This window comes from Sarcophilus harrisii, chromosome 2 (genome assembly GCF_902635505.1).
Source record: "Sarcophilus harrisii chromosome 2, mSarHar1.11, whole genome shotgun sequence".
Classification (NCBI taxonomy): domain Eukaryota; kingdom Metazoa; phylum Chordata; class Mammalia; order Dasyuromorphia; family Dasyuridae; genus Sarcophilus; species Sarcophilus harrisii.
In genome coordinates, this window is record NC_045427.1 from 476,307,220 (window position 1) to 476,320,923 (window position 13,704).

General features: G+C 41.5%; 2 long non-coding RNA genes across 4 annotated transcripts in view; one reads left to right on the forward strand and one right to left on the reverse strand.

Moving 5' to 3' along the window:
• The first annotated feature begins 210 nt into the window (after positions 1-210).
• LOC116421773 overlaps positions 211-13,704 on the forward strand; it is an 88,064-nt gene continuing 74,570 nt past the window's right edge. Inside the window, exons 1-3 of one of the 3 annotated variants that reach the window (XR_004232299.1) lie at positions 10,800-11,116; positions 11,448-11,544; positions 11,628-11,724. This is a non-coding gene — a long non-coding RNA (uncharacterized LOC116421773). Of the gene's footprint in view, positions 251-10,799; positions 11,117-11,447; positions 11,545-11,627; positions 11,725-13,704 lie in introns of those variants that run through there. The other 2 variants (XR_004232300.1, XR_004232298.1) reach the window with 2 other exon arrangements.
• LOC116421775 lies at positions 9,779-10,760 on the reverse strand. Its single transcript, XR_004232303.1, has 2 exons — positions 10,361-10,760; positions 9,779-9,969 (listed from the first exon to the last, which is right to left on the reverse strand). It is a non-coding gene; the product is annotated as an uncharacterized LOC116421775 (long non-coding RNA).

Genomic DNA, 13,704 nt, shown 5'->3' on the forward strand with positions numbered 1-13,704 from the left:
TTATAGATTTATAGAATCCAACAGTGATTGGATAAGAAAAAATAACCCTCCCAAAGTCACTCAACTAGTTAGTTGTGAGACCAAGATTAAAATCTGTTTCCAATTCCTAATTCAATCATAGGTTAGAGTTAGAAAGGACCCAAGGTCATTGAATATAACTCTCTCATTTTACAGATGAGGAAACTGAGGTACAATCATTTACAAAGAGATGAAGTGACTTGCTAAGGCATACAGCTACTAAGTGTTTAAGGTAAGTACAGTGCCCTTTCTCCTATGTTTTGAGTCCTTCTACCATGAGCTGCTTTGCTTAATTAACAAATATGCACTTCTCAGACATAGAGCAACACTGATAAGATTTTGATTCATAATAAAAATTTCATTTTCCTATCTAGATTTAAAGACATCCTAAATTAAAATGATAGTTCTGTAATCATGGAAAACAAGTTCAAAAACTAGTTTCCCCATTTGGTTTGTTTTCCCTGTAGCTTGATAATATTCAGTCACCCCAGGATTGACATTTGAAAGCTTGTTCTTTTGCACAATTTCAAACCATTTCCTTTTTCTACCTCCTCTCAGTCAGCAGCCAATCAAGTCTGTCATTTAGTTCTTAGGGAAAATGCCACTTTGTACCTAGGGAGCATAATACTGAAGTTAGACTGTTTTTCTTTGCAACTGCTATGTAAGAAATATGAATATATAATGCTTTTTTTTTCATTAGTGTCACACTAAGGTAGATGTGAATTTTGCTTTCAGGAGGAATCAGGAAAGAATTACTCCTTGTGGTTTGTCCCTTTAGAACAGAGAGGGAAAAAGGCAGATTTCCCATCTTCCTCAGGAAATACTACCCAGTCATCTCCCTGACTTAGGAAACTCATGGTTTTGGGTCCAGGCCTTAACTCTAAGCCTTACCAAATATGGGAGGAGGCTATTATTATCTGTTCTCTTCTATTTGGCCCAATCACACCTGTCCTGACCGAAAGTCCTAGTTCTTTTAGGAAACCCTCCATAACTACTCCCTTAGATTATTTTTTTTCTCTGTAATGGAGTGAAAGGAACAAGGAAGCCTTGAAACCAAGTCTATCACTTAAGAGCTGGGACAGCTGGGGGCACCAAGGATAAAGTACCGTGCTTTGAACCATGAAGAGCTGAGTGTAAATCCTGCCTCAGATACTAACTAGTAGTGGGATCCCAGCTCTTTGCCTCAGTTTCTTCATCTATAAAATGAAGATAATAGCTCCTACATCCCAGAGTTGTGAAGATCAAATGAGATAACAAATTGTAAAACAAATGGCACAGTGCCTGACACACAGTAGACATTATATAAATGTTGGCTATTATTAAAGGACCTTAGAAATTATCTAGGTTCCTGCCTTCATTTTACAGAGGACTGACCCCCTGCCAGGGGAAGTAACTAGCCCAGAGTCATTGAGGAAGGTTCATCTACCTCTTGCTGAACTTGACACAATTGAGAGTCAAAGGGACTTAAATCTCATAGATTCATAGATTGTTGACAGTTAGGAGGCATCTTGGCTCACTCAACAGTCATTTGTTACACACTTAGTCTGTGCCAGGCACCATGCTGGGTCCTAGAAATTCAAGGAAAGGTAAAAAACAAACCAAAACAAACTATGGTCCTTCACCCTTCTCCCCAAGGATTTCATAGCAATGAGGGAGATGATAAACAAGTAACTGGGGCAAAACACACAAAGTAGTAGCCCTGAAGCCAGGGCAGTGAAGAGGAGAAGGGTCGAGCCCTCCTCAGTTCAGGCAAAGGAAACAAGGAGCTGAAGCTGAAGCACTGTGGTCAAGGAGGCGAATGTGGTGGGCCTAGAGAGGAGGGGAGGGGAGGGGAGTACCCAAAGGCTGGGAAGGTAGCAGCTGTGAAGGGCTCTCAAAGCAGAGGACTGGTGTTTGTTCCTGGAGGTCAGAAGGAACCCCTGGAGCTGACTGGTGGCGTGATGGGTCTTGACCACTTTGAGTTCACTTTGTCCAGCTTCCTTTACAAGAGCAACTCAACATTAGTGTTGGAACAAGTAAAGGAACAAAACAAACTCAGCTGTTTGGCATTGAAGGTTTGTCCCCAATCTAGCTCCAACCTGTGTTTTTATAGGTTATATACATTACTCCCTTTCACATACTCTGTGATCCAGACAAATTGCCTGTCTTGATACTTCTTACATTAATACATTTTTTTAATCTTTGTCATTTTATGCTTCTTTATATTTAGAACGTTTCATTTCCTTCAGAGTTCAGCTCACCTATTAGTCTTTTTTGACTTCAGATTCTACCACCTTCTCCTCTCAAATTACTTTATATTTATGTATTTGCTTTTTTTCATTTGTTTTGTTTTGGGAGCAAATTGGAATTACATGACTTGCTTAGGGTCACATAGCTTGTATCTGAGGTCACATTTGAACTCAGGTCCTCTTGACTCCAGGGCTGATGCTCTCTCCACCCAACTACCTCACTGTCCCTATGTATTTATTTCCCATCTATTTTGTATCTACTTATATGAGCATGTCACTAGCAATAGAAAGTAAGTTTGTTGAAGTTGGAGATTGTTTCTTTTTTTGTCTTTTTCTCTCTAGCACCCAGCACACAGTTCCTGATATATATTGGTGTTTAATATTGAGTGAGTGAGTGAGAGATTAAGGAGTAAAGCTCGACTTGAGTCATGCAATCTTTCAGCCAGATTGCTGAAATTTGTCCTTTCTTGGGGCTACTAGAGCAGGGAGGAGAGGCCCTGATGTGATTTAGGAGAGCAATTTCCAAATGATGTATTTGGGTAAATTTAGCTCCAAATGATGAGATTGTAAGCCTCAAATGTCAGGATTCAATCATGTGAAGAATTCACAGTGGCCGCTCTCTTTGGCAAAAGGTAGGTTTATTTAGAAGAGGTTACAAACAAAATGAAGAGATATAATAGACACCAAGAGTAGTGAGTTGGGAGAGCATATAGCAAGGAAAGGGGTTTTAACAATTAGTGATGGACTATTTTGTCCGCCTGCATTTTTTATTTCCTTCACAGGTTAATTGTACATTATTTCAAAGTCCCATTCTTCTTGTGCAGCAAAATAACTGTATGGATATATATATATATACATATATTGTATTTAACATATACTTTAACCTATTTAACATGTATTAGTCTACCTGCCATCTGGGGGAGAAGGTGGGAGGAAGGAGGAAGGGAAAAATTGGAACAAAAGGTTTTGCAATTGTCAATGCTGAAAAATTACCCATGCATATGTTTTGTAAATAAAAAAATATAATAAATAAATAAACAAAAAACAATTAGAGATGGAAAAGACAAGTTCCCTAGTGAAATTTACAACTAACCAGAAGAAAGGGAACACTCCATGAAGTTGGGGCTACTAGCCCTTCCAGAACAGTGGTCTCTAATCTCATGCAATCAGCAGGCAGGCTAAATCTGTAGAGGAGTTTAATACCCTGAGTTAGTTAGCTATAAAAAGGAGGAAGTCACCATGAAGCATGTGGGAGAGGTGAAGGAAAAGACACCATTAGGCAGAATGTTGGGGTGGACTGAGCCAAAGGGGGTTCAGCAAAGATGATGTGAGCTATGGACAGATTTATAGGGGAAATTCAACCTGTCTGACTGGACATACATAGCAAGGTGAGTCTACCTAGGACCTCCACAGAGGGTGGGACCACAAGGCTAAACTGATCCCTATCAGTGTTCTTCCTTGATTGCCCCAGGGAGCAATTCCATCAGTACTCCAGTCCTTCTCTGCCAGTTACTCAGGACTTCTGCCAGCCCCATTAGTTCTTTCAGGTGCTCTAGTCCCAAGCTTACACACTCTGTTGGCTAGAAAGTTTAAATAGCCAATATCTTGGAGGAAAAGAAAAGGTCTTCAGGATAAAGGAGGCAAAGGTGTTTATAAGGAAGGCATTGACTTATGTGAAAACATGTTTAACCCTGCCATCCTTCCCCTCTTACTCAATAAACTCCAGTGGCTCCCTATTATCTCCAGGATCAAAAGTAAACTTTCTTCTAGTTACTTTTTTTATTTTTATTTTTTTATAGCTTTTTATTTACAAGTTATATGCGCGGGTAATTTTACAGCATTGACAATTGCCAAACCTTTTGTTCCACTTTTTCCCCTACTTCCCCCCATTTCCTCTCCCCAGTGGCAGATTGACCAATACATGCTAAATATGTTAAAGTATAAATTAAATACAATAAAAGTATACATGTCTTAATAGTTATTTTGCTGTACAGAAAGAATCAGACTTTGAAATAGTGTACTATTTCCTCTAGTTACTTTTGCACTGACTGTGCCAGTACCCCAGGACACAGTGCTTTTCCTATTTACTTTTGGGTAATGTCTTTTCTTAAGCTTCGTCTTAAATTTCATCTTCTGCAAAGAATGGCACAGTGAATAGAGCACTGACCCTGGAGTCAAGAGGACTTTAGTTCAAAGAAGACCTCAAATGTTTACTAGCAGTGTGACCCCTGGGCAAGTCACTTAACCTTTGGATTATCACAAAAAGAAAAAAAAAAAGCCTTTCCTGATGTCTCCACCTTGAGTCCTCCAGTAGTCATTACCTTCTAGTTTTTCTCATTAGAATGGGAGTTCCTTGAAGGCAAGTACATTGTTTTTATTTTTCTTTGTGTCTTTACTTAGTGTTTTCACTTAGTGTTTAATAATGATTGATTGATATGGGCTGGAGGGATTGTTTCCTTCCCTTCTCCCTTTTCCTGAAGTAGATCCATACTGTCTTGGTCCTGGGTTGGTTATGCTAAGAAGCCACTTGATGGGACCTCTTTCCATGAGGATTTCTAGGCTTTTGCAAGCATTCCATCTCAGGGGGGCAGCCAGGCCCCCACCTTTAGAACCTCTGTCTGGGATACTTTCACACCAGTACACATTCCTATTCCCCTGTACCCTTCACCAGGAAAGTTTGACCAGCTTAGGAGAACAAAACAATAAGAGAAAAGTTTCCTAGCATGGAAGAAAACAGGAATTAGTGGGAAATCATGGCCCTATGGGCCATGGGAAGAAGGAGCTATCTCTTTTCTTGAGCCTTATTTCATTTGAGTTTCCCTCCCACCATAGACTGGACCCAGAAGTACTTCTCCAAGTGCCAAGCATCCCGTCCTAAGGTGGGTTCCCAAGCTCCAAACTCTTAGGGGACTAAGTGGGAGATACAGCTGGACATGAGTTCAAACATGAACTCAAAACACTAACTTTGTTCTTTTTTTTTTTTTTTTTTTTTTAAATTTTTATTTAATAGCCTTTTATTTACAGGTTATATGCGTGGGTAACTTTACAGCATTAATAATTGCCAAACCTCTTGTTCCAATTTTTCACCTCTTACCCCCCACTCCCTCCCCTAGATGGCAGGATGACCAGTACATGTTAAATACATTAAAATATAAATTAGATACACAATAAGTATATATGACCAAAACGTTATTTTGCTGTACAAAAAGAATCAGACTTTGAAATATTGTACATTTAGCTTGTGAAGGAAATAAAAAATGCAGGTGGGCATGAATATAGGGATTGGGAATTCAATGTAATGGTTTTTAGTCATCTCCCAGAGTTCTTTCTCTGGGCATAGCTGGTTCAGTTCATTACTGCTCCATTAGAAATGATTTGGTTGATCTCGTTGCTGAGGATGGCCTGGTCCATCAGAACTGGTCATCATATAGTATTGTTGTTGAAGTATATAATGATCTCCTGGTCCTGCTCATTTCACTCAGCATCAGTTCGTGTAAGTCTCTCCAGGCCTTTCTGAAATCATCCTGTTGGTCATTTCTTACAGAACAATAATATTCCATAATATTCATATACCACAATTTATTCAGCCATTCTCCAACTGATGGACATCCATTCAGTTTCCAGTTTTTAGCCACTACAAAAAGGGCTGCCACAAACATTAGTGCACATACAGGTCCCTTTCCCCTCTTTAAAATCTCTTTGGGATATAAGCCCAGTAGTAACACTTGCTGGATCAAAGGGTATGCACAGTTTGATAACTTTTTGAGCATAGTTCCAAACTGCTCTCCAGAATGGTTGGATTCGTTCACAACTCCACCAACAATGCATCAGTGTCCCAGTTTTCCCGCATCCCCTCCAACAATCATCATTATTTTTTCCTGTCATCTTAGCCGATCTGACAGGTGTCAAACACTAACTTTGTGACCAGTTTTGCAAGTCACTTCGCCTCTGTCTGATTCAGTTTCCTCAACTATAAAATGTGGAAGCAAATAATAGAACCTACCTCTCAGGATTGTTGCAGAGATTGAATGAGATGATATTTATAAAGAGTTTAGCACAGATATATAATTGTCTCCCTCATTATAATGTGAAGTTCTGGAGAGCAGGGGCTGATGGCCATTTTTTGCATCCCCAAAACAGTACAGTATCTAGTCCATAGTGGTCACTGAATAAATGCTCCTTGACTTGGCTTCTGACTTCATTAGGAGAGTATTTTGATGATTATTTTGGGAGATATAAAATCAAGTCTAATTAATGATTAAATTAGGTTTGAATTCTGCATCTTCACTGGATTGCTGGATGAAATATTATCATTTCTCTGAGCTACAAGTTTTCTTAGATATAAAACTAGGAGTGATGTTGTCACTATGTCTCTCACAGTGTGTTGAGAGGGAAAGTGATTTGTAAACTGTTGAAGGTCATATCAATGGAAGTTATTAATAGCTAATGATAGTCACATTAATACACAATAGGGGCTTGGCCACCACCTATGTGAACTTGGTTAAGTCAACTAAATTCTCTGGTTTCTCCATTTGTAAAACAAGGGTGGTCTCTGAGGGATCTTCTAGCTCCAAGTCTATGATCCTATCCAATCCTATTTTTCATAAGATTTTATATGTTATCTCATTTGATCTTCTAGCGTCATATGTGAATCAGGGAGTTTTAATTTACTACTCCCACTTTGCAGATGCAAAAACTGAGGTATAGAGGGATTATGTTCCTCCCCTGAATTACAGTTCTTAGTCTGCTCAAGTTTTGGTTTTGCCACCCCATTTAATCTGTCAGCCTCATAAAGGCAGGGCTTGTGATTTACTCATTTTTGTAATGACTACAATGTATTGCACAGAGAAGGCCCAATTTCTGGGTTCATTTTACAAAAAAAAATTTTTTTTTGTTTTAATGGGAAAGTGGAGAACACTCACATTCACTGTTTTAAATAATAAAATGGATTGAATTTTTTAAAAAAGTGCTCAATAAATATACGATAGATTCAATCCTAAATCTAGGGCCCATCATTACTGCTGCCTGCTATCTTTGCTGGCTACTAGTAAATGCTCAGGTTTTGTTGTTGTTGTTGTTGTTCTAGAAATAGATTCACAGAACTGGCAGAAACCGTGAGAAATCCTTAGCCACACTCCCCAATCCTTATCCTTCATTCCAGGACAAACTTAAACCATTCTAGGAAGATTAGTATTCATTCACTCCACAAATATTTATTAAACTATGTGCATAAAGAAAGCAGAAATAGTAAATGCTTTCTTTTCAGATCATGATGCAATAAAAACTACATTCAACAAAAAGTTAGGGGGAAATAGACCAAAAAGTAATTGGAAACTAAACAATCTCATCTTAAAAAATGATTGGGTGAAGCAGCAAATTATAGATACAATTAATAATTTCACTCAAGATAATGACAATGATGAGACATCATACCAAAATTTGTGGGATGCAGCCAAAGCGGTAATAAGAGGGAATTTTATATCCTTAGAGGCTTACTTGAATAAAACAGAGAAAGAAAAGATTAATGAATTGGGCTTGCAACTAAAAAAACTAAAAAAAGACCAAATTAAAAACCCCCAATCAAATACTAAATTGGAAATTCTAAAATTAAAAGGAGAAATTAAAAATATTGAAAGTAAAACTATGTGCATAGTAAAGGTCTTGGGGAAATAAAAATTATCTAAAACTTAGCTCTTGTCCTTAAGAAGTTTACAAATCTAAATAAGGTTTGGGGAGAGTGTACAGATGAATGTAATGAGAGTCCTGGAAGAAAGGGCAATGGACTTACATTCAGCTCCTGGCTCTGATTCTTACTGACTATAATTATGGCCAAATCATGCTATTCTCTGTGTTTGCCCTCTTCTTTCTTCCAAATTACGCCTCTTAAGATTTTCTCATCTGTAAAACAGATATAATCATACCTTCATTCTCTATTTCACAAGTTTATTGTGAAGAAAGTATTTTTTGTAAACCTTATAGTTCTATCAAAATGTAAGTTACTACAGTGGAAATCACAATAAGACAAGGACATCAGAATGGTTAAAAAGTAATATGAAATCAAAGAAGAAATCACTTTTCTTTCCTACAGGCATTGCGTGACATTTCATGAAAGAAATCTGAGTTAGAATTTGAAGGATGGATAGGCTTTAAAAAAAGAACTGAGGTTGGAGGAGAAAGAAGGGCAAGTACAGGGAATGGTGTAAGAATGTGAATAAACACTGGGTCTAGAGTCAGGAAGTTCTGAGTTCAAATCTAGCTTCAGATAATAAATAGTTGTGTGACCCAAAAACTTAACCTCTGTCTATCTCAACTGTAAAAAAGACATGATAATAACATCTCCCTCCTAGAGTTGTTGTGATCATATATGTAAAATGCTTAACACAATGTCTGGTACATGGTAGGCCCTTAATAAAAACTTAATTTTTTTTTTTTTAAGGCAAGAAAGTAGGAGAGTTGTTAGAGGAAGGGGAAATAATTCATTTTAGTTGGAATATAAAGTAAGAATGAGGGAAATGAGTGAAATGAGGTTGGAAGGCCATGGTGATAGCTTTAAATGTCAGGCTAAGGAATTTATATTTTATATTATAGGTGATAGGGATTGGGCTACTGAAAGATTCTGAGCAGAGTATTGAGGCAATCAGAACAGTGTATTAAGAAACTAACTGGCAGTTTTAGCTAGTATCTATGGCATTGTATTAACTAGCTCTTCATAAAAGATTGCATAGTCTCCCCTTGCCACTCGTTGTAACGGTTTATCACTCCAGCTAACCCAAACACTCCTCATTCTTCTGTTTAAGCCTGTTGAGCAACCCTCAGTGGAAATGGTGAATGGGAATTTTTGTAAAAATGAATAGCTCTTTCGTGACATCCCTCATGCCAACACGTGGATGTGATTGCTCTCCCTTCATGTGCCAACTGGACAATTCACTTATTAATGTCAGCAAAATGAGACACATGCTTGTCTGGCACAGTCCCACAGCAGATGCCATGGCCAAGAATTAAGGGCCAGTGGGAACGTGGGCCATTTTGACAGATGCACCAAGTTGGACCTGGTTTAACCATAGCTTAATGGAGGAATTAGAAAGGAAGATTAGCATTCATTCTCTCGTTCAGAATGTCAGAGTTGGAAGGAAGCAATCTTAAAAGGTGGAATACAGAATGTCAAAGCTGGAAGACCTTGGAATCCATCCAGTCCAACACTCTCATTTAACTGAAAGGGAAACTAAGGTCCATCGTCCAAGGCACTTGCTTCAGTTTTATAGAGTGGGAAAGGGGCAATCAGGCATGTTGATGGGCTGATTCGCTAGGGGATGGAGCACCAGCTCTGAATAAGAACATAGACTCTGGGGACATTGGGCTTTGGGATTTTACGTGGTGAAGTGATTGAAATCGAACCTGGGAAGCCTAAACTCTAACTCCTCCAGCTGTTTGCTAAGATGCTGGACTAGAGGAGGGGCTGGGGCAGAGGCAGCAGGGTAGAGTAGAGAGGAAGGAAGGAAGGAAACCAGCCTTGACAAAGGCGGCCAGCCGGACACTTTGCAGCTCTCTTTTAATCCTCACACGGCCCAGGAGGTGAGGAAAGCAAGTGATTGCCCCAAGGGTGTGCGCAGTAGTCCTGGGCGCTCACCCTGGCGGCGCTGCTCTGTGGCTTTGGGCTAGCGTCTGAGCCTCGGTTTCTCCATTGTAGTTGGGGATTAAAATAGTTGTTCCTCGAGGGGCCTCCCTGAGGAGCAAAGAAGAGATAATGCGGCTTTAGTAGAAAGAGAAGATCTGAATTTAAGTATCAGTCCTGCCCCGTCTGCTTGGATGGGCCACGTCGCCGCCTCGGGCTTGATTTTGGCCCCAGAATTGGAGGACCTTCCAGTCTCCCCTTTGATACAGCCCGTGGGACTTCAGGGACCCCGTGTGTAAAATGAGGAGACTGGCCAGCTGACCCCGAGGTCCGGCTCGGCGCCAGATTTCTGACCCCCCAGGCCTCTTGCGGCTTGTACAAATGCCACAGGGGTGCGCAGCCCGGAGGCCTGCAGACAGCGTGTGAAGACGCGTGACCGGAACCGGATCTCTCCCGCTGCTACCCGCATAAACGCGGGAAAGTGACGGAAGTGCAGTGTTACCCAGGGGCGGGGACGGCGCGGAACGTTCCAGCCGGAAGGGTCCTCAGCATCCCTAGCCCCGGTATTTTCCGGGGGAGGACACGGGAAGTTCAAGGGCTTCTGTGCCCCCGGGGCAGCACCGCAAGTCCCTCAGCTTCAGACTCAGCCGGGCCGTGCGCCCCAGCTTGCCTCAGTTTCCTCGCCCCTAAGGTGAGCTGGGGAAGGACGGCCAGTGTCTCTGCCAGGCAAGCCCGGACGGGCTCGTGGAGAGCCGGGCCGAAGCAAGGTCACGGCGCAAACTGCTGCGCTGCGGCGTGACCTTGTGGCAACGCGCCCCGCTTTTTGGTAACCAGGCAGCGGCCGCGGCGCGAGGCCGAGCGGAGCCGCCGCCTTGAGGCGGACGGGGACGCCGGTGGCAGACGTCCCCGAGACTCCTGTGCGTCACAGACGGCATTAGCCCCCCTGTGCGTCAGCCCCGCGCGGCCCGGCTTGGGAGCGTGTTCCCTAGCTCCGGACATGGCGAGGTGGGAATGGAGATGGATTTACAGCATTCGCGGACTCCCTAGTTGCCAGCAACGTTTCTCCATGGAAACTGACGGCTGGCGTCGGAGGCATTAGTCACCCACCCCCTCCTTGTACCCTCTGCGCACAGAAAGTGTCACTCAGCGTCAGCCACCAGAAACAATGAGCCAATGGCGTCTCGCCTCCGCCCTCCCCTCTCATCTCCTCATTAGCAAGATCGGGCTCCTCATAGAAGACAGGTTTCCCTTCTTCGGGGTAAGCGTGACTCTGATCTTGTCCGTCAAGAGAAGCTGCAGGAACGGCCCTAATCTTAAAAAAAATAAATCCATGGGAATAAGAGAGGCGCTGTAAGAACTCTAATAAACCGCCCCTGGCAATTTAGGGCCTCATTCCTCCTGTCCCCAGGGGCTACGAAATGTTTGTTTACCGAGGAATAAAATAGAAAAGACCCCAAAAATATGCCATGATAACATCGGGGAGGAGGTGGCCCCCACAACCAGAGGTCTGCTCTGGGGGCAGAAGGGAGGAAGGGAGCTCATTCATTCAGCAAAAACCTATTCAAATCTATGCTCTCCTGTATTCATAGGAGTTTAGAGTTGGGGACACAATCTGATCCAATTTCTTCATTATAAAGAGAAAAAACAGACGTGGAGAGAAACGATTTGCCCTAGGTCACATAAAGAGTAAGTGAACAAAAAGTGATTTGATTTTATTTGTTAAATTCCAGTTCCAATGCTCTATTTCATCCTGCTTTCTATATGGTAAGGACCGGGGAGAAGCTGTATGACTCATGGATTCCCTGGGGGAAAAACACTGGTGTGAGGAGTCAGAAGACTTGAGTTCGAGGCTTTCCCGCTTGCTCTGTGAGTTTGGTCAGACAAAGTCTGACCCTGCTGAATCTGTTTCCTCATGTGGAGAATGAAGGGGTTTGGAAGGTCTCTTCTAGCACTACATTCTATAGCTCCTTGTTTATAATAAAAGCCAGGCTTTTATTGTCATGGGACGGCGTGACACACCAACAGATATACAACAGTTATACTGTGACTTATCGGTGGTTTTCTGGAGGAGGTGACTTGAGATGGACACTGGAGAGTGAGCCATATTGCAACAGGCAGAGATGGGAATGGAGGGGTGTGGGCTAGCGCAGAGAAGGATCCCCACTGGATGTGTATTCGTTTTCTTTTTTCTTTTTTTAATTTTGTACTTAGATAAGAATTATATTTATTTATTTAATTTAAATTTTTTTTATTATAATAACTAGTTTTCTTTTAAAATGTAAGTTTATCTATGTTTCATGGTGTTTTTATTTAGTTTGTTAAATATTTCCCAATTGCATTTAATCTGGTTTAGCAGCACTGGGCAGCATTGTGGGTGGGCTATATTTGACATCTTTGGTGTAGAGCAAACATTCAAGGCATAAGGAGTGAGGGGAGCTAAAATACAAAAAGGAGAAAGTGCTGAATGTACATATAGGAGCTGCACAGAGAGAACATGGAGGAGAGTAGAGAGAGAAAACTGGAAAGCAGTAGGGAGGATTTTGAGAGCCAATCTAAAGGGTTTGGATCTTATTTAGTAGGAACAGAGGAGTCCTGGAGCTCATCAATGCCTTGCTCAGTCTGAGGTAACAAATGGGCATTCATTAATGATTCATCAATGCTAATGCGGTCTCAGCTGCCATTCCCCTGCTGGGATATCAACCTGAACAGCCAGTCAATAAACATTTACTGAGTGCCTGTTATGTGCCAGGCACTGTGTTAGATGCAGGGGATACAAAAAGAGGCAAAAGCTAGTCCCTGCCCTTGAGGGGTTCACAATCTAATGAACAGCACAGTGGTTTCTCTCTAACTCTGGCCTAGCATTCATAAAACAATAAGGCCTTTAGTTCCCTGTAGCAGGGCCTGCACCACTCACCTAATCCTAGAATGTTAAAACTGGAGAAGGGGGGATGGGAATCAATGGACTATCTCCAGAGTATGAGGTTGGTTTTTTGAGCCAAGTTTGTTAAAGGTGAAAGGTTAGTATTGCTTCCAGATGTGATAGAGTGGTACGAACACCTGACAGAAAGCTCAATTTTCTGATCTGCGAAATGGAGATATTGTCCCATCTGCTTTGCAGAATTATTGTGAAGATCAAATGAGATAAAGTGTACAAAATACTTTGTAAGCCTCAGTTTGCTATGCAAATGTCACTCTAAAAGATAATCTCCCAAGAATAAAAAGCTGCTTGGCAATGGAACTGTCCAACCTTGAGATTTCTGGAAGAGAAGAAAGTCATCTCTCTCCTCTCTTGCCATTGATTCCTCTCTCTCTTCCAAGTTCACACACTCAGGAAGCAGCAGACCTCATCAGCCTTAGCTGATGGCAGAGGCAGCAATATAGGGGGAGCCAGACTCTGTGGCCATTTTTTACATATTAAAGTTTTGAGTGGAAAACCCATCTGGAGATGGTGTCTGTGATCCAATTTCTCTCCACTTCCTACTGACTTTCCTCCTGAGGCTTGGGCTCTGAGGTGCTCAGCTGGTACATGTATATTTGAGAGAGCTCCCAGAAGCACATCTTTGAGAGAGCCAAGAAACGGGCAGCAAAGAGATACACTGATTGCATGAGATTTGTTTGGTTGTAAAGCTGTGAGGTAAATTCAGATTCTTGGCACTGAATGAATAGTCTCAGTTAATAATATTAAAAATGTGCTAAATAGTTAGCATAATATAATACCTTTTTTCCTCAAGGCACTTTTTCTTTCCTCTTGTTAGATTCTCCCAATAGCCCCAAAACAATTGAGCTCAAAGGGCCCCAGGAGTCGGAATACAAAATGGCAAAGCTGGAGAGGACCTTGGAGATAAT